Source organism: Camelus dromedarius, chromosome X (genome assembly GCF_036321535.1).
Source record: "Camelus dromedarius isolate mCamDro1 chromosome X, mCamDro1.pat, whole genome shotgun sequence".
Lineage (NCBI taxonomy): Eukaryota > Metazoa > Chordata > Mammalia > Artiodactyla > Camelidae > Camelus > Camelus dromedarius.
This window is the reverse complement of record NC_087472.1, coordinates 52907764-52929201: the sequence shown is the minus strand read 5'-3', so window position 1 is coordinate 52929201 and position 21438 is coordinate 52907764.

The window sequence follows — 21438 nt, the reverse complement described above, 5'->3', positions numbered from 1 at the left end:
AACCCTCCTAGACTACTGGCTGGAATGCAGTTTGTTGCAGCCACTGTGGAAAACAGTATGGAGATTCCTCAAAAGAGTAGTAATAGACTTACCACATGACCCAGGAATCCCACTCCTGGGCATATATCCGGAAGGAACCCTACTTCAGGATGATACCTGCACCCCAATGTTCATAGCAGCATTATTTAAAATAGCCAAGACATGGAAACAGCCTAAATGTCCATCAATGAATGACTGGATAAAGAAGAGGTAGTATATTTATACACTGGAATACTACGCAGCCATAAAAACCAACAATATAATGCCATTTGCAGGAACATGGATGCTCCTGGAGAATGTCATTCAAAGTGAAGTAAGCCAGAAAGAGAAAGAAAAATACCATATGAGATCGCTCACATGTGGAATCAAAAAAAAAAAAACACACAAAGCATAAATACAAAACAGAAACATACTCATAGACATAGAATACAAACTTGTGGTTGCCAAGTGGGCAGAGACTGGGAAGAGATAGACTGGGATTTCAAAATTGTAGAATAGATAAACAAGATTATACTGTATAGCATAGGGAAATATATACAAGATCTTATGGTATCTCATGGATAAAAATATTTACAATGAATATATATATGCTCGTGCGTAACTGAAAAAGTGTGTTCTACACTGGAGTTCGATCCAACATTGTAAAATGATTATAAATCAATAGAAAATGTTAAAAATTAAAAAAATTTAATTTAAATGAAAGGAATAACAAGGAAAAAAAGGAATTCTGACTCAAGAAGAAGCAAGAAGAGTGGAACAGGTGTACCCATAGAAACACAGAGAAAACCCCAGTTAATAACTCCACTAATGGACAAAGGCATCTGAAGGCAACTAGCAAGGATAAATGAAGTGTCTGTTACTTTAAATGTGGAAACAGCAACACAAAACTACAAGGAATATAAGAAATCAATAAAATTTACCAAAAAATGTTTAAAATGACATATTTACCAAAGATATGTAAATTATAATAAAAAACAAGTTCTTCTGGAACTAAAGAACTCAACTAATGAAATGATAAATGCAACAAAACACATCTATGTTAAAATAGATAACGGAAGATGAAATAAGTAAGAAGATAGAAATTTTGAGATAACACATTTAGAGGTGAAAAATTAAAAAAATATGAAAAAGGGAAGGAAATCTTACTTGATCTATCTGGAATCCATCAAAAAATATTAAAACAATAAGGATTTCAGATGGAGAAGAGAGAGATAAGAGTACAGAAATTTTATTTAAAGAAGCGATAGCTAAGAACTTACCAAACCTGGGGAAAGAATTGGACATCTAAGTTTATGAAGCTAGTGGATCACTCTATTACCACAACACCAAAAGGCCTTTTTAAAGAGATGATGAAACTCAAAAATCAAATATAGTGAAAGAATCCTAAAAGCAGCCAGTGGGAAAAAATACGTTACCTAAAAAGGAACCACCATTAGACTATCAGTGGATTTCTCAGCAGAAATCACACAGGCTAGGAAGGAGAAGAATGTCATATTCAAAGTGCTGAAAGGTAAATATTGTAAGCCAAGTGTTTTCAATCAGCAATAATAAAGAATAAATAAAGATATTCCTACACAAACAAAGTTAAGGGAGTTCATCACCACTAGACCTACCTTGCAAGAAGTGCTGAAAGTGTCCTTCAAGCTGAAATGAAGACTTTAAACAGATATACAAATGGTCACAAGAGACTACTATGAACAATTATATGTCAACAAATTGGATAATATATATGAAATAGATAAATTTCAAAAACTAGACCATCTATCAAGACCAATTGGCTTCTCTGGCACATTGTACTAAATTAAAAACAAAAGAATTAACGTTAATTATCTCTAACTATTCCAAAAATATTGAAGAAGACTAAACACTTCCAAACTTATTTCATGAGGCCAGTATTACCCCTACACCAAAGCCAAATAAGCACATTAAAAGAAAACTGTAGACCAATATTCTTGATAAATATAAATGCAAAAATTATCAATGTAATATTAGCAAATCAAACTCAACAACACATTTAATAGATTATATACTTTGAACAAGTGGAATTTATCCCTGAGATGCAAGCATATACTTCAACTTACACAAATTCAAAATGTGATATACTATGTTAATAAAATGAAAGACAAAATCATATTTTTATCTTAATAGTAGTAGACAAATCATTTGACAAAATACATCTTTTCATGATTAAAACTCTCAATAAATTGCATATAGAAAGGACATACCTCAACATAATAAGACTAAATATCACAAACCCACAGCTGACATTAAAATAAAATCAATGGTGAAAACTGAAAGCTTTTTTTCTAAGATCAAGTACAAGAAAAGGGTGTCCACTCCCAGCACTCTTACTTACATAGCTCTGAAAGTCCTAGCTAATGCAATTAGACAAGACAAAGAAATATAGCATCCAAATTGGAAAGTAAATACAATTATATTTATTTCCAAATGATGTGAGATATATTTATATATAGTCTTAAAATCTCAGCAAAAAAACTGTTGAAAATATTCAACAAATTAATTAAAGCTATAGGATATGAAAAATACAGAACTCAGGTGTGCTTCTAAATACTAACTATGAAACATATGAAAAACTATTTGATTCACAACAGAATCAAAAATACTTAGGAATAAATGTAATAAAGGAAGTAAAATATCTGTACAGTGGACCCTTGTAAAACATGGATTGAACTGACTGGATTCACTTACACACCATTTTTTTTTCACTAAGTACGTATATAGTACTACATATTCCAAGGTTGGTTGAATCTGAGGCTATGGAATTGTGAATAGGAAGAGTTGACTGTAAAGTTATACATGGATTTTCGACTGTGTGGAAGGCTAGTTGCCCTTACCCCCACTTTATTCAAGGGTCAACTATATAATGTAAACTAAAGGAACCTGATAAAAGAAACTGAAGAAAATACTAATGAATGGAAAGATATGTTGTGTTAATGGATCAGACCAACTAATATTGCAAATATATCCACTACTCAAAGCCATCTATATATTCAATGCAATGTCTACCAAAATTCCAATGGAATTTTTTACAGAAATAGAAAAAGCAATTCTAAAATATGTATGGAGCCATACAAATCTATGGGTATTACCTGTCACGTTAGACTATTATAGCCAGATATCCCCATACCTTAGTTTAACCTTTCTCCAACCACAACTACAGTAGTTAATATCTCCACCTTTGCCAATAGTACCACATTTGCTCCCCATATTTTATTTTTCTGTTTAGATACTATCTGTTCTCCTGCAGCCAAGGGAAATGCAAATGGACTAAGTCCTATTCACAAGGCTTTTAGAAAAACTCCTTTAGGTTGGGATGGTAGCTTGCAGAATGTTATCCCAATCCCCCTTATTCCTGGTTTGAAAAGGTTTTACCTTTCAGGTAATTCCAGATAATGAAGCTATTAACAACCAAACCTTAGCTGGAGTTCTCTGTGTTCCACCTGGTTTCACCTGGTTTCACCTGGTTTCATTATTGTGTTCAGTGGATGGCATTTCCCAGGGGCATATGAATGTTTAGATAGCTGGTAAATTAGAGGTTAATGCTTATTGAGACATTTAACTGTCTCTATTTACATCCATAACAAATCAGAATCAGAAGCCTCTCACTGGTCCACCCCATTATACCTACATAGCCACTGTAAATGGGAACTTCCAAAAGGCATACATAACTTGTTTTGCCTCTGCAGTGATTGCTTTTCTCCCTTGGGTCAGAGTAAGTGTCAATGAGTGCATGATCAGATATCTCTCCTTAACATTAGTAGAGTTAGCTACCTCTGCAGCCAAAGCAATGGTAACCCAAAAATGATCACTTGATTTGTTGCCTTAAGTAGTTTGAGATTATTGCATAACCTTAATTATCAACTAACTGAGCAATGAAGCATTTTTGTGATAGCAAGTATCATCAGTTGCAAGAGGGTAAGTTTCTCTGGGGAGGTAGAAATTCAATTGCATAAAATTAGTAAAAAAGCACATTGGTTACAATAATTTCATCTGATAATTCATAGGTCTATCATCATCTTTAGCTGATTATCTTCAGATTTGGGCTCCTGGTTTAGTACCATCACCCAAATTGGGTGTGTCATGTTACTTTTAATGCAGTTTTTGCATAATTATTTTTAAGCTTTGTACTTCTTGCCCATCAAAATCTTGTAGGAATTATATGCCAAATAGAGTAGCTAGTTTAGCACTTTGAGATGATCTCCGATGCTTATGCCCTTGATAATATATATATATATTTTAGATGGGAGATGCCTGAGAGTTCTCCCTCCTACCCTTCCTTACCCAAGTGTGGCCTCAACAACTTCCAGTCTCTACACTTTCCCTCTGATGTGGGGCATGACAACAGTATGTCCCCATTATGTTCTTCCTGGCACTGAAGGGTAGAACTGCTAAATGTGAAAAACCTGAATCTTGATCAGCAATGTTTCTGAGCAAAGATCTAGATAGAAGGGTGTAAATATGAACACGAATAAAGTAAACTTCATTAAAATGGAGTTGGAAAGACCTGAGAGGTGAGTGCTCATGCATAACCACTCATTACTACACATAGACCCCAGCAGGAAAAATAACACTTTTTATTCCCCACAGGAAATTGCTTACTTTACATACCTTAGCAGGAGGAAGAAAGATTTTCTCCATTCTCAGCAACAGCCAGCCAGTGGAAGTCATGAGGGTTCAACCAATAAAGGCCAATAACGAGCCACCAAAATCCTGAATTCTCACTCTTCTTCACTGGACTTTTGTTCAGAAGCAGCTCCTCTCAACTCCTCCATATCCTCTACTAAAAGAGCACTCCTCACTATTGTTCTCTGGATTTGCCTATGGTTTGCCATTGTTTGCATGCCCTGAGTTGCAGTTCCTCTACCATTCCTGAATAAGCTCATTTCACCAGTAAAAAACTTGTTATTTTATTTTTAAGGTTGACACTTTTAAACAACAAATGGGTTACAAAATTCACAGGATAAATTTGAAAATATTTTTAGATAAATGAAAATTAAAACACAATATACTAAAATCATGAGATGCTATAAAAATCATACTGAGAGGCAGATTTATAGCTATCAATGCTTACATTAAAAAGAAGAAATATACTAAATTAACAGTCTAAATTTATACAATAAGGAGCAAAAAATGAAGAACAAACTAAATATAAAAATACTGAAAGGAAGGAAACAAAAGTGGAGTGGAAATAAAATAAAGACTAGAATGCAAAAAGAAAATCAATTAAACTAAGATTTGTTTCTTGAAAAATCAACAAAATTGATAGATTCTTAGATAGATTGAGTAAGAAAAAAAAGAGACACATAATTAAGTCAGAAATTAAAGATAGGACATTATTATCAATTTTACAGAAATAAGGATTATAAAAGAATACTATGAGCAAATACACTCCAATAAATTTTAAATCTAGATGAAATATACACATTTCTAGAAACACACAAACTACCAAGACTGATTCATCAACAAATACAAAATTTCAACAGATTTATAACCAGTAAGGAAATTAAATCATTAATCAAAAACTTCCCAACAAATAAAATTTCTGAAAGCCAAGTACTTAAAAAATAATTAACATCAATCTTTCTCAAACTTTTTCAAAAATAGAAGTGAAGGGAACACTTTCTAACTCATTCTATGTGATGCCAGCACTACTCTGATACCAAAACTGTACAAAGGTACCACAAGAAAACTACAGATCAATTATCTCTGATAAATATTGTTTTAAAAAATACTTGACAAATTCTAACAAACAGAATACAACAGCCATTAAAAGGATTATACACCACAACCAAGAGGGATTTATTCCTGGAATGCAAGGATTTTTCAACATATGAATATCAATCAGTATAATACAACACATTAACAGAATGAATGAAAAAGTAGCACACAATTATCTTATTTGCAGCAGAAAAGAAAACACTTCATAAGTTTCAGCATCCTTTCATAATAAAAACATTCAACCATAGGAACAGAATGTATCTATCTCAACATACCAAAGGACCTATAAGTAAAAGCTCTAGCTAGGGGGAACGGTATAGCTCAATGGTAGAGTGTGTGCTTAGCATGCATAAGGCCCTGGGATCAATCCCCAGTACCTTCATTAAAAAGTAAATAAATAAGTAAACCTAATTACCTCCCCCTTCCAAAAAATTTTGGAAAAAAAAGAAAGCTATGGTTAACATCATACTCAATAGTAAACATCAAAAAATTTTTCTTTTAAGATCAGGAAAAAGACAAGGTTGCCCACTTTCACTGCTTCTATTTAAAAATGTATTGTCCATTCTAGCCAGAGAAAATAGTCAAGAAAAATGAAAAAAGCCATCTAAAATGTAAAGGAAGAAGTAAAATTATCTCTGTTCAAATATGACATAATTGTATATGTAGAAAATGCTATTGATACTACTAGAACATGTTTGGGATAAGCAATGCTGCAGAATAAGATATCAATACACAAAAAATCAGTTCACTTTTAATAAGCTAACAATGAATAATTTAGAAGAATAAGAAAACAACTAACTTTATAATAGCATGAAAAAATAAAATACTTCTGAATAAATTTAACCAAGCAGGTGAAAAACTTGTTCACTGAATATTACAAAGTGTTGCTCAAATAATGTAAAGAAAATTCCATAAATGAAAGGTAGTCTGTGTTCATGGATTAAAAGTCTTAATATTGTTAAGATGTTTTATTACCCAATGTGATCTACAGATTCAATGGAATCCCTATCAAATTCCCAAAGGTGTTTTTGCAACCATAAAAAAGCCCATAATAAAATTTATATGGAATCTCAAGAAACAAGGCAGCCAGTCTTGAAAATGAACAAAGTAGGAGTGCTCACACTTCCTATTTTCACATCTTGCTACAACAGTACAGTAATTAAAACAGTATAGTACTGACATAAAGACAGATGTATAAACCACTGGAATAGATTATGGAGTCCAGAAATTAACCTTCACATGTATGTTCAAATGATTTTTCAACAAGACTGTCAAGACCATTCAATGAGGAAAGAACAGTCTTTAGCAACTGGTGTTAGAAACATTGACTATCCTCATGCTAAAGAATGATTTTGGAGTCTTACACCATATAAAAATCAATTCAAAATGCACCAAAAAGTTGAACATAAGATCTAAAACTATAAAACTCTTAGAACAAAACATAGCAGAATAACTTCAGGAAATTAGATTGGGTAGTGATTCATTGGCTATGATACCAAAACTACAGGTAGCAAAATTAAAAGGAGATAAATTGGATTGTGTCAATCAACAGAGTGTAAGAACAATCACAGAATGAGAGAAAATACTTGCAAATCATATATCTAGTAAAGCATTCATGTTGAGAATATATAAAGACCTCTTACAACTTAAAAACAACTGAAAAACATCCTGAATAAAAATTGACAAGATACTTAAATATAAATTTCTCCTAATAAAATACTCAAGTGACCAAAAGTCAATGAAAAAAAATGTTCAACATCACTATTAGAGAAATCCACATCAAAACTACAATGAGATACTAACTCACACCCATTAGGATTGACACTACCTTAAAAAATGGGCGGAAAATCACTATTGCAGAGGATGTAGAGGAATTAGAAACCTAGAGCACTGTTGATTGGAATGTGAAATGATGTAGCTACTATAGAAAATAATATGATGGTTCCTCAAAAATTGAATATAGAATTATAAAACAATCCAGTGGTTGCACTTCTGGGTATACACCCCAAAGTACTGAAAGCAAGGACTTCAATAGTTTTTTGTAAAACCGTGTTTTTAACAGAGATATTTACAATACCCAAATGACAAAAGCAACCCAAATATCTATCAAGAGATGCATAGATAAACAAAATGCATAAAATAAAATATTATTTAGTCTTTAAAAAAGAAATTCGGACACATACTACAACATGGATGAAACTCAATGATATCATGTTAAGTGAAATAAGCCAGTCACAAAAGAATACTATAATTTCATTTATATGAAATATCTTAAGTAGTCAAATTCATAGAATAATGACAAAGTAGAATGATAATTTCCAGGGGCCGGGTAAGGAAAGTGTGGGCAATTTGTGTTTAATGGGTACAGAGTTTCCATTTTGCAAGATAAGAGTTCTGGTAATGGCTGGTGGTGAAGGTTGTACAACAATGTGAATGAGGCTTATGCCACTGAATTGTACATTTAAAAATGTTTAATATGCCATATTTACATGCATTTTACTATAATTAAAAATAATTTTAAAATTATAAATGGAAACAGAGGATGAATAAAGAGGAAATACCAGAGATGACAAAAACTTTAATTATCTATATTTAAAACATTAAAAATGTTATTATAATTTTATAGAAAAATTTAAGGAACAGAAAAAGTAATATATTTATTTAGAATACTACATTTAAAACATTGATAAATTTTATTTATTTTTAAAAAACATGAAAAACTAGTTTGAACATTTTTTACATTCATCATCTTGTATAACTTATAATACTAACTGAGCATCTTTTTTATGCTTTGACAAGTTGTTATATTTTCTTAAAATTTTTGAGCCATCTTCCAAAATGTTATTATTTGCACTTAAAAGCTGGGAAAAATACTTGAGAATTCCTACAATATAAAAACATTTGCTGTTGTCATTTCCTCTGGGAAATTTTCATCCTCTCATCACAACTACTTTTCTCATTTATATTGATAAGTTAACATTCACTAAATTCTTCTGACTGCATATCTAGCTAGAGTCATTGGGATGTTGGTAGTGTTAACATCCCAAGGTCAAGTATGCATTCTAAAATTGTTTTTTTTTTAACAAGTTTTTAGTCTTTTTACAATGTTGTGTCAAATTCCAATGTAGAGCACAATTTTTCAGTTATACATGAACACACATACATTCATTGTCACATTCTCTTTTGCTGTGAGCCACCACAGGATCCTGTATATATTTCCCTGGGCTACACAGTGCAATCTTGTTTATCTATTCTACATTTTGAAATCCCAGTCTGTCCCTTCCCACCCCTATCCTCCTGGCAACCACAAGTTTGTATTCTATGTCTATGAGTCTGTTTCTGTTTTGTACTTATTTTATTTTTTTTTAGATTCCGGATATCAGCAATCTCATATGGTATTTTTCTTTCTCTTTCTGCCTTACTTCACTTAGAATGACATTCTCCAGGAACATCCATGTTGCTGCAAATGGCATTATGTTGTCAGATTTTATGGCTGAATAGTATTCCATTGTATAAATATATCACCTCTTCTTTATCCATTCATCTGTTGATAGACATTTAGGGTGTTTCCATGTCTTAACTATTGTAAATAATGCTGCTATGAACATTGGGGTGCAGGTGTATTTTTGAAGTAGGGTTCCTTCTGGATATATGAACAGGAGTGGGATGACGGATCATATGGTAAGTCTATTCCCAGTCTTTTGTAGAATCTCCATACTGTTTTCCACAGTGGCTGCACCAAACTGAATTCCCATCAGCAGTGTAGGAAGGTTCCCTTTTCTCCACAGCCTCTCCAGCATTTGTCATTTGTGGATTTTTGAATGATGGGCATTCTGACTGGTGTGAGGTGATACCTAGTTGTAGTTTTGATTTGCATTTCTCTGATAATTAGTGATATTGAGCATTTTTTCATGTGCCTATTGATCATTTGTATTTCTTCCTTGGAGGATTGCTTGTTTAGGTCTTCTGCCCATTTTTGGATTGGGTTGTTTGCTTTTTTCTTATTAAGTCGTATGAGCTGGTTATATATTCTGGAGATCAAGCCTTTGTTAGTTTCATTTGCAAAAATTTTCTCCCATTCCGTAGGTTGTCATTTTGTTTTACTTATGGTTTCCTTATGTTCTATTCAAATTTCACCTCCAACATGTCACTTTTTATTTCTTTGCCCCATATCCTTCTTTCTTGGCTAAGTATCTATTTTATTGATATAATTGATACATAGCAATTTATAAGCTTAATGTGTACAGCATAATGATTTGACTTACATATAATGAAATGATTACCACTAGTTTAGGAAATATTCATCATCTATAGATACATAAAAAAGAAAAAAACATATATCCTTGAGATAAGAATTCAGGATTTACTGTCTTAATAACTTCCATATATAACACAGACTGTCAATCATGTAAATCATGTTGTACATTACATCCCCAGTACTTATTTATCTTACAGCTGGAAGTTTCTATATTTTGACCACCTTAAATCTGCCCCTCTTCCCACCTTCTCCTATGGTAACCACAAATCTGAAATATTTCCTATAAATTTAATTCTTTGTTTGTGTCTTATTTTGGGGAAGTGTAATTGACCTACAACACTATGTTATTTCCTGTTGCACAAAATAGTGATTTCATATTTCTATACATTACAAAATGATTACCATGATAAGTTTAGTTATCATCTGTCACCACACAAATATATCACATTATTGACTATTATCTCTCCTGTACATTTTATCCTCATGACTCATTTCTTTTGTAAATAGAAGTTTGTATACCTTCATTTCTCTCACCAATTTCACTCACCACTGCAACCAACTCCCCTGTCCATGAGTCTCTATATTTGTTTTGTTCATTTGTTTTGTTTTTTAGGTTTTTACATGTAAGTGATATCATACAATATTTGCATTTATGTCTGACTTACTTTGTTTAGCATATTGTCTTCTAGGTCCAAACATGTTGCAAATGGCAATATTTAATTCTTTTTTATTGCTGAATAATATTATATTGTGTGTATATATATATATACAACACCTTATTTATATGAATGGGCACCTAGGTTATTTCCATATCTTGGTGATTGTCAGTAATGTTGCAATGAATATATGGGTGTATATATTTTTTTTCAAATTAGATTTTATTTTTCTTGGAAAATTACCCAGAAGTGGAATTGTTGAATTGTATGGTAGTTTTTGTTTGTTTCTTTGTCTGTTTAGTTTTGTTGAAGAACCTCCACAATGTTTTCCAGAGTGGCTGTAGAAATTTACATTCCCACTAGAAGTTCATGAGGGTTTTCTTTTCTCCACATTCTCACCAACACTTGTTTTTTGTTGTCCTTTTTTATTGTAATGATTCTGACAAATGTGAGGTTATATTTTACTGTTGTTTTGATTTGCATTTCCCTGATGAATAGTAATGTTGAGCATGCTTTCTTGGGCCAATAGACCATCTGTACAGCTTCTTTAGAAAATTGTCTATTCAGGTCCTCTGACCATTTTTAAATGATAATTGGATTGCTTTTGTGATGTTGAGTTGTATTAGTGCTTTGCATATTTTGGATATTTAATCTTTGTAAGATATATCATTTGCATATATCTTTCATTCAATAGGTGGCTATTTGCTTTGCTGATTTTTCTTTTGATCTGCAAAAAAATTTCATTTTGATGTTGTCCCATTTGTTTATGTCTGCTTTTATTTCCTTTGCTTGAGGAGACATAATAAAAAGTAAATTGGCTAGAACAGTATCACAGATCCTACTGCTTCTATTCTCTTCTGTAAGTTTTATTATTTCAAGACTTACATTTAACTCTTCAATACATTTTGAAAAAAATTTTAAATGATGTGAGAAAGTAGACCAGATTGATTCTTTTTGCATATAGCTGTTACATTTTTCCAACATCATTTGTTGAGTACAGTTTTTCCCCATTGTATATTATTGCTTCATTTGTCAATGATTAACTTACCAATTTCTTTGGGTTTATTTTTGAGCTGTCTGTTCTATTCAATTGATCTATGTGTCAGTTTTTGTACCAGCAACCATGCTGTTTTTATTATTATAGCTTTATAGTGATTTAAAATTAGGGAGCATAATATCTCCAGCTTTGTTCTTCTTTCTCAAGACTTTTGTCTATTTGGTGTCTTTTGTGTTTTCGTACAAATTTTAGAATTATTTGTTCTCATTTTGTAAAAATTGCCATTGGTATTTTGATAGGGGTTGAATTGAATATGTAGATTGCCTTGGGTATTATGGTCATTGTATCAATATTAAATCTTTCAACTAATGAGAATGGCTTATCTTTCCATTTGTTTGGTTATCTTCAATTACTTTCATTAATTTCTTATAGTTAACCAAGTATATATAAGTTTTTTTTTTTTTACCTCCTTGGTTAGGTTTATTTCTAGGTATTTCATTCTTTCTCTTGTACTTAAAAATAAAATTGGTTAGTGTATAAAAACATAACAGATTTATGTATATTAATTTTGTATCCTGTAACTTTACTGAATTAACTTATTATTCCTAATAGTTTTTTGGTCAGCATCTTTAGGATTTTCTGTAGATACTATTCTGTCATCTGTAAACAGACAATTTTACTTCTTTCTTTCCAATTTGGATTCCATTTTATTTCTTTTTCTTTTCTGCTTGCTTTGGCTAGGACTTCAAATACTATGTTGAATAAAAGCAAGAGTAAGCCTTTTTTTTCCTGTTCCTAATATTAAAGGAAATGCTTTCAGCTTTTTACTATGGAGTATGATGTTGGCTACATTTTGTCATATATTACCTTAAGTTTGCTGAGGTATGTTTCCTCTATATTCACTTTGTTGAGAGTTTTTATCATAAATAAATGTTAAATTTTGTCAAGCTTTTTTCTCCATCTTAGATGATTGTATAATATTTATTCTTCAATTTGTTAATGTGGTATATAATATTTACTGATTTGTAAATATTGAAATATCCTTCTATCCCTGAGATTAATCTTACCTGATCATGGTTTCATTATCTGTTAGTCATTGAATTAAATTTGCCAATATTTTGTTAAGGATTTTTGCATCTATGATCATAAGAAATATTAGCCTGCAATACCCTTTGTGTATGAAGTCTTTGTCTGATTTTGGTAACAGGGTGGTAAACACCTCCAAGAATGGGTTCAGAAGCATTTCTTGCTCTTCTATTTTTTTTAACTTTATATGTAATTTTTTTTAACTTTATATACTTTTATTGGAGTAGACTCAATTTAGAATTTTGTGTCAATTTCTGGTGTACAGCACAATACTTCAGTCAAATAGGAACATAAATATATTTGTTCTCATATACTGCTTCACTGTAGGTTACTACAAGATATTAAATATGGCTCCTTGTGCTATACAGCATAAATTGTTGTTTACCTATTATATGTATATTAGGTAGTATCTGCAAATCTCAAAATCCCAATTTATCCCTTCCCAACCCTTCCCCCACAGGTAACCATACATTTGTTTTCTATGCCTGTGAGTCTGTTTCTGTTTTGTAAATAAGTTCGCTTGCATTTTATTTTAGATTCCACATTTAAATGATACCACGTGATATTTTTCTTTCTCTTTCTGGTTTACTTCACTTAGAATGATATTCTCCAGGTAAACCCATGTTGCTGCCGTTGGCATTATTTTATTCATTTTGTGGCTGAGTAGTATTCCATTGTATAAATATACCGCAACATCTTTACCCAGTCATCTTTTGATAGACATTTAGGTTGTTTCATGTCTTGAATACTGTAAATAGTGTTGCTATGAACATTGGGGTGCAGATGTATTTTTTAATTAAGGTTCCCTCCAGATATGTCCAGAAGTGGGATTGCTGGATCATATGATAAGTCTATTTTTATTTTTTTGAGGAATCTGCATACTCTTTTCCATAAAGGCTGCACCAAAAAACATCCCCACCAACAGTGTAAAAGAGTCCCCTTTTCTCCACACCCTCTCCAGCATTTATCATTCATGGACATTTGATGATGGCAATTTTGACTGGTGTGAGGGGATACCTGATTGTTAGTTTTGATTTGCATTTCTCTGGCAATTAGGGATATTGAGCATTTTTTCATGTGCCTATTGGCAGTTTGTATATCTTCATTGAAGAATTGCTTGTTTAGGTCTTCTGAAAATTTTTTGGATTGGGTTATTTCTTTTTCTTTTTAAGTTATATGAGCTGTTTATATATCCAGGAAATTAAATCTTTGTCAGTCTCATGTTTTGCAAATATTTTCTCCTATTCCATAGGTTGTTTTTTATTTTGTTTTGCCTATGGTTTCCTTTGATGTGCAAAAGCTTATAAGTTTAATTAGGTCTCATTTGTTTATATTTGCTTTTATTTCTATTGCTTGAGTAGACTGCTCTTGGAGATAAATGCTGAGATTTACGTCAGAGAATGTTTTGCCTATGTTTTCTTCTAAGAGGGTTATAGTGTCTTATCTTATGTTTAAGTCTTTAAACATTTTCAGATTATTTTTGTGTATGGTTGAGGGAGTATTCTAACTTCATGGATTTATATGCAGATGCCCAGTTATCCAAATACCATTTGCTGAAGACATGGTCTTTACTCCATTGTATGTTTTTGGATCATCTGTCAAAGATTAATTGACCAAAAGTTTGTGGGTCCATTTCTCGGCTCTCTATTCTGTTCCATTGATTCATATGTCTGTTTTGATACCAATACCATGTTGTTTTGATTACTGTAGCTCTGTAGTATTTTCTGAAGTCTGGGAGGGTTATTCCCCCAGCCTCATTCTTTTTCTTCAGTAGTGAATTAGCAGTTCTGGGTCTTTTGTGATTCCATATAAAATTTAGGATTATTTGTTCTTATTCTGTGAAAAATGTCTTGGGTAATTATATTGGGATCACAATAAACCTGTAGATTGCTTTGTGTCATATGGTCATTTTAATAATTTTAATTCTTCCAATCCAAGAGCATGGGATAGCTTTTCATTTCTTTAAGTCATCTTTAATTTCCCCAGTGAATGTTTGTAATTCTCCTCATGTAAGCCTTTCACTTCTTTGTCCAGATTTATTCCTAAGTATTTTAATTTTTTGGATGCAACTTTAAAAGTTATTTTTATTTAATTTCCTTTTCTGATATTTCATTTTTAGTGTAAAGAAATGCTACTGATTTCTGTATGTTAATCTTGTATCCTGCTACCTTGCCAAATTCTCTTGTTGGCTTTAGAAGTTTTTGTGTGGAGTCTAGGGTTTTCTATATACTGTATCATGTTATCCACATGTAATTACAATTTTACTTCTTCTATTCCAATTTGGATCCTTTTCCTTTTTCTTGTCTTATTGCTATGGCTAAAGATTCCAAAACTATATTGAATAGAAGTGGTGAGAGAGGGCATCCTTGTCCTCTTCCAGATTTTGGTAGGAAGGCTTTCAGCTTTTCACCATTGAGTATTATGCTTGCTGTAAGTTTATCATAAATAGCTTTTATTATATTGAGATACACTCACTCTATACCCTCTATACTTTGGTAAGAGGTTTTTTTTTAATCACAAATGGGTGTTGAATTTTATCAAATACTTTTTCTACATCTATTTAGATAGTCATGTGATTTTTTCCCTTTCTCTTGTTGATGTGGGGTATTGCACTGATTGATTTGCATATGTTGAACCATCCTTGTGTCCTTGTGATGAATGCAACTTGATCATGTTGTATGATCTTTTTTATGTGCTTTTGGATTCTGTTTGCTAATATTTTATTGAGGATTTTTGCATCTATGTTCATCAATGATATTGGCTCAAAGTTTTCTTTTTTGGTAGTGTCTTTGTCTATCTTTGGTATCAGGGTGATTGTGGTTTCATAGAATAAGTTTGGGAGTATTCCCTCTTCTTCAATCTTTTGGAAGGGTTTGAGGATAGATATGAACTCTTTGCATGTTTGGTAGGATTAGCTATGAAGCCATCTGGTCCTGGACTTTTGTTTTCAGGAAGGATTTTTATTGTTGATTCTATTTCACTTCTAGTGATTGGTTTGTCAAATGGTCTATTTCTTCTTGATTCAGTGTTGGTGAACTCTGTGCTTCTAGAAACTTGTTCATTTCTTCTAAGTTATCCAATTTATTGCCATAGAGTTGTCCATAGAGTTCTCTTATGATTTTTTGTATTTCTGTGGTGTTGGTTGTCATCGCTCCATTTTCATTTCATATTTTATTTGTGCTTTCTCTGTCTTCTTCTTGGTGAGCCCGGCCAGAGATTTGTGCATTTTGTTTACACTTTCAAAAAATTAGCTCTTGGTTTGATTGTTTTTTTCTATTTTTTTAATCTCCATTTTATTTATTTCCTACCTGATCTTTGTTATTTCTTTCCTTCTGCTGACTTTGGGTGTTGTTTATTCTTTTTCTTTTTCTCTTAGGTAGCAGGTTAGGTTATTTATTTGAGATTGTTCTTATTTCATGAGGGAGGCCTGTATTACTATGAATTTCCCTCTTAGTACTGCTTTTGAGGCATCTCATAGATTTTGTATGATTGTGTTTTCATTGTTGTTTGTCTCAGGGAATTTTTTAATTTCTACTTTGATTTCATTGTTGACCCATTGGTTTTTTAGTAGTATGTTGTTTACTCTCCATGTTGTCATCTTTTTCTCATTTGTTTTTCTGTGGTTGAATTCCACTTTGATGCCATTGTTGTTGGAGAAGATGCTTGGAATAATTTCTATCCTGTTAAATTTTTTGACACTTGTTTTGTGCTCAGGTATGTGGTCTAACCTAGAGAATGTTCCATGAACACTTGAAAAGAATGTACATTCTGTTTTTGGAGATGGGATGTCTTAAAAATAGCAATCAAATCCAAATGTTCTGTTGTGTCATTTAGTATCTCCATTGCCTTATTGCTTTTATTTCATGAGGACCTGTCCAATGATGTTAGTGAGGTGTTAAAGTCTCCCACTATTATTGTATTCTCATCAATTTGTGTCTTTATGTATGTTAGTATTTGTTTTATATATTTAGGTACTCTTATATTATGTGAATATATGTTAACAAGTATATAATCATATTGTATTGTTTCTTTGATCATTATATAAGTGTCCCTCTTTAACTTTGTTTATGACCTCTGTTTTAAAGTTTATTTTGCTTGATATGAGTATTGCTACTCTCATGCTCTTGTCATTTCCATTTGCATGAAATATATTTTTCCATCCTCTCACTTTCAATCTATGTGTGTCCTTCAATCTAAAGTGGGTCTCTTGTAGGCAGCATATTGAAGGCTTTGTTTTATTACACAATCTGCCACTCTTTATCTTTTGATTGGAACATTTAGTCCATTGACATTGACAGTAATTATTGATTGGTATGGGTTTTTACCCATTTTGAACTTTGTTTCCAGTTGATTTGATATTTCTTCTTTGTTCTTTTCTTTTCTTTTTTGTTTCTCTTTTTGTGGTTTGATAGTTTTCTTTTGTATTACTTTGGTTTTCTTTTTGGTTTTTGTGACTCTATTCTATGCTTTTGATTTGTGGTTACTCTGTTTATCAACTAGGCTAACCCCTTGCTATATCTGTTTGCTTTCAGCTAGTAGTCATGTAAGCTCAAACACATCTTAAAAAGAATAAAAGGAAAAAAAAAAGAAAAGAGAAAAAATGTATATTTTCTTGCTCGCCTGTGCCACCTTTCATGATTTTGATATTCTTCATTTTATTTATTTATTTATTCATTCATTCATTCTTACATCTTCATGCTTATTCTCTTGCAACTCATTGTAGTTATTTCATTTCCATTTTTTTCATTTCTATAGCTTCCTGCTTCTTTTCTCTTTAGAGTAAACCTTTCAACATTTCTTTAATATAGGTTTAGTATTGTTGAATTATTTTTGTTTTTGCTTATCTCTGAAATTCTTTATCTCTCCTTCTATGCTAAAGGATTGTCTTGCCTTCTAGAGTATCCTAGGTGGCAGCTTTTTCTCACTTAGGACTTTAAATATATATTGCCACTCCCTTCTGGCCTGCTGTGTTTATGTAGGGAAATCAACTGAAAGCCTTATGACAGTTCCCTTGCAATTAACTCTTTGTTTTTATCTTGTTACCTTTAGAATCCTTTATTTATCTGCAATTTTGGCCATCTTAATAATAATATGTCTTGGTGTGGGACTATTTGGGTTCTTCTTATTGGGGACCCTATGTGCCTCCTGTACTTGGATATCTGTTTCCTTCTTTAGGTTTGAAAAGTTTTCAGTCATGATTTCTTCAAATACCTTTTTAATCCCCTTTGTTCCTTCTTCTTCTGGGACCCCTATTATGCATAGGTTGGTGTGCTTCATATTATCCCATAGGTACCTTATATTGCTTTCATTGGCTTTTACTTGCTACTGTTCTGATTTGGTGACTTCTGTTATCCTTTCTTCTAGGTCACTTCTTCGTTCCTCTGCATTGTCTAGCCTGCTTTTATTGCCTTTAGCTCAGCTATTATCTCAGCAATTTAGTTTTCTGTTTTTCAGTTGGCTTTTCTTTATAGTTTTAATTTCATTTTCATAGTATTCTCTGTCTCTGTTTATAGTGTGTCTTATTTCCTTCAGTGCTTTTGTTACTCCCTTTTTGAAGTCATGATCTAGTAGACTGTCAAATTCTATCTCATTGTTCGTTCTTTCAGGAGACTTGTCTTGTTTTAAATGGGAGTTTTTCCTGTACTTCTTCAGTTTACTTTTATTTCTCTGGTTCTATGGATTTAGGAGTATCAGTTACCTATTGTGGTCTTGAAGGGCTGTTTTTTGTTTGTTTGTTTGTTTGTTTGTTTGTTTGTTTTTATTTAAAGTGGGAACATTCCTGTGTAGACCGTGTGCATCTAATAATTTTGTTACAGTGGCTATTCTCAGTATGGGTGGTCGCCAAGTCTTTCTTCCATGAGTGTTGGCTGTTATCCCCTCGATTGGGAGTGTGGTTGGTTTTGTGGTGTTCAGAACCTGCCCTGATTGTTCTTATTGAGTGGGGTCTCCTTTTATGTTCTGTGGTTGTCAAAGCTTTGACAGGGGCTGGGTCTGCTCCCCTGTTGCTGGAGTAGAGGCTTTTGGATCTGTTTCTGAGCTGTGGTATGTAGTGTACAGGGTTGGAGTGCTTCAGCTGGGAAGAAGTATAAGCAGGAGATGTGCACTGTGAAGTACCCTCTGTGGTGTTGTCTGTCAGTTGGTATGTGGGCTTACAAAGTACTCTTTTTTGATGCTGCTTTTTTCCCTGCCTTATCTGTGGGAATGTCAGCCACCTGCTCAGGTGTTCCCCAGGTTCTGAACCCCAGGAACCACCAGTGGAGATCTGCCAATGTCAGGTACTAAGTCCCACCTTTGGAGCATGCACTCACAAATCTGAATCCATGGTGCACCACAGGATTAGCACAGACCCCAGACCCACCTCTGTGTATGGTATGGTATACCAACCTGTTGTAAATACCTGTACTCACCCCCACCATTTGCCAGAACTCCCTTCTCTGCCTGCTTGTCCCAGAGGCATGGGTTCATGAATGGTCCAGAAAGAGAAAATCCACCCTCTCTGCTTGGGGTTGTAAACAAATCTCAGTGCCACCTGTGAAGTTGCAGGGCCCCTGGGTATGGATTCAGCTTTCAGCCCTGCCTCCATGCAGCAGTAATGGCTATGACTAAGCATCACTTCTTTTCTCATGAGGATTTACCAACAATGGAGCCAGTAAGAGAAAGCTGTGTTGCACCCCTCCACCAACAGTGGTGCTTTTTGATGGGGGTCCCAAGCTGTTATGTTCTGAACACACTCCCAGCCAGAGCTCACACTGCCATCTAGTCCTCTGAGGCTACCTCTGTCCAGTGGGCCCCAGCTCTCTGCCTAGGCCCTCATCGGTCTCCAGCAGCCAGTCCTGGCTGGCCCCTGCTGGCTGACATCAATGCTCAGGGATTCCAGGGACCCTCCATGTTTGTTTCCCTTAGTTCTGTCTGCCAAGTTATTACCAATTTCTCCTTTGAGCCTCAGAAGCTCTGCTTCTGTGCCCACTGACCTCCCGGCTGAAGAGAGGAGGCCCCAGCTTAAGGGTGCCTTTCTTCCTATGCTGCTCCCTCTCTGCAAGACCTATCCTGCACCATTTTTTTTCTTTTTTCTCTCCTTTTTATCTCTTACTGAATTTTGTGAGAATCCTCCTGTATTTTGATGTGAGAGACACTCTGCCAGAGTTCAACAGGTGTTCTCTGTGATTCAGTGGGTTTCTAGATGTAATTCTTGGTGTATTTTTGGGTGAGGGCAAGCTGTGAGTCTCTATACTCTGCCTTCTTGGCTCAACCCTTGTCTCTAGGTGTTTTTTGATTCCCTCTTTTAATTTCTCAGTGATGTATTTTTTTGTTCAATAGCATATTGCCTCTTTTCCACGTATTTGGTGGAGGTTTTTGTAGTTTTTTTTCTTATGATTGATTTTTATTCTCATAGTTTTGTGATCAGGAAAAGATGCTTGATGTGATTTCAATTTTCTTAAATTTATTGGGACTCTTTTTTGGTATAGCATGTGATTTATCCTGGAGAATATTCCATGTGCAATTGAACAGAATGTATATTCTGCTGCTTTTGGAGGAACGTTTTTCTATATGCATATATTTGATCTGTCTGATCTAATGTGTCTTTTAAAGTCAATGTTTCCTTACTGACTTTATGTTTAGATGATATACTCATTGCTGTAAGTGGGGTGTTAAAGTCCCTTACAACAATTGTGTTACTGCAAATTTCTCCCTTTGTGTAAGGTAAAATTTACTTTATGTATTCAGGTGCTCCTCTGTTGGGTTCATATATATTTAAAATTGTAATATCTTCCTGTTATATCAATCAATTTATAAGTATGTAGTATTTTTCTATGTCTGGTGTTAGTCTTTGTTATAATGTCTCTTTTTTGTGATATAAGTATTGCTACTACAGATAACTTTTTATTTCCTTTGGATTGAGTAACTTTTTCGATCCCCACAGTTTTAACCTCTGTGTATTTCAGATCTGAAGTGAGTCTCTTGTCTGGAACATACACGTGGGTCTTGTTTTTATTCAGCAACTCTATGTCTTTGATTCGAGCAATTCTTCCATTTTCATTTAAAGTAATTGTTGTTCTGTACATAGTTATTGCCATTTTGTTAATTGTTTGGGTGTTGTTTTGTAGTCGTTTTTGTTCTTTTTAAATTTTTTATCTTCATTTGTGATTTTATGACTCTAGCATTATGTTTGAATTCCTTTCATTTTCTTTCATGTATACCTATTATAGATTTTTGGTTTGTGGCTAAAATGAGGTTCATATAAAGAAGCATGTATATGTGTGTGTATATAAATATATAGCTAGATTCTAAATTTGAGTGGATTTTAAGACCATGAATATTTACTCCCACTGCCATGTTTTGATGCTTTGACATCATATTTTACAACTTATTTTGGTATTTCTTAACTACTTATCATGGATATATGATTTTACTACCTTTTTTTTAACCTTCCTACTAGCTTTATAGTGGTTGATCTATTACTTTTACTATGAATGTTTCTTACCAATAAGATTTTTTTATTTCACAATTTATTTTTATTAAAGTATATTTGATATGAAATATTATGTTTCTGGTGTACATTACAGTGATTCAGTATTTTTGCAGATTATACTCCAGTAGAGGTTACTACTGGAAAATGGCTATAAGTCCCAGTGCTCTACAGTATATATTTTGCTTATTTTTAT